Source organism: Megalobrama amblycephala, linkage group LG16 (genome assembly GCF_018812025.1).
Source record: "Megalobrama amblycephala isolate DHTTF-2021 linkage group LG16, ASM1881202v1, whole genome shotgun sequence".
NCBI classification, from domain to species: domain Eukaryota; kingdom Metazoa; phylum Chordata; class Actinopteri; order Cypriniformes; family Xenocyprididae; genus Megalobrama; species Megalobrama amblycephala.
The window spans coordinates 36,713,229-36,714,012 of NC_063059.1; positions in this window are offsets into that span (position 1 = coordinate 36,713,229).

Here is a 784-nt window from a genome sequence, read left to right on the forward strand (position 1 = left end):
CACGTATGTGTTACCGCGCATGCGCAAAGAATGACGTATCGTCTTGTATGTTTTTTTTTTTTTTTTTTTTTTTTTTTTGCTGGGGTTTTTTTTTATTTTTTTTTTTTTTATTATGCATCAAACAATGATACAAACACACAGACAAAAACCTCTACAGGAATGACATTTCACAAAATCTTAATGTAAAGTTCCACAAACAAATAAGAGAAAGAAAAACAAAAAAAAATAAAAAATAAACAACATCTTAAAACACATACAGAGGAAGCATTATGCATCAGAGGTATTACCAAACAAATCATCATAAGATTTCAAAAATCTGTCACTTTTCTTGTTTTTAATCAATTTAAGAGATTTGAGAAAAGCATCAATCTCAATTAAAAAGTGTGAAAAGGTAGGCTGCGAGTTAGAGAATTTTTGTTTATGAATAAAAAATTTTCCAGATAAAATAAAAAAATTAACAATATAATTTATTGAAGTATTAGTTGAACCTTTATAATAACAAATTATATCTTTTAATTGAAAGGATTTGGAAGAATCAAGATGTTGACCTATATGAAGATACAAGCTATTCCAAAAGTTTTTAGTTTTTTCACATTGGAAAAATAAATGGATCAGCGTTTCCTCATTATTTCTACAAAAAGAGCAAGAATTGTTAATCTCCATATATTTTGCCACAGTTCCATTTACAGGATATATTTTATGTAGTATTTTAAAATGAACTTCTTTGGTTTTATTTGGGATGCAGTATTTATGAGGTAACAGCCAAGTTTCCTTCCAGTCTATA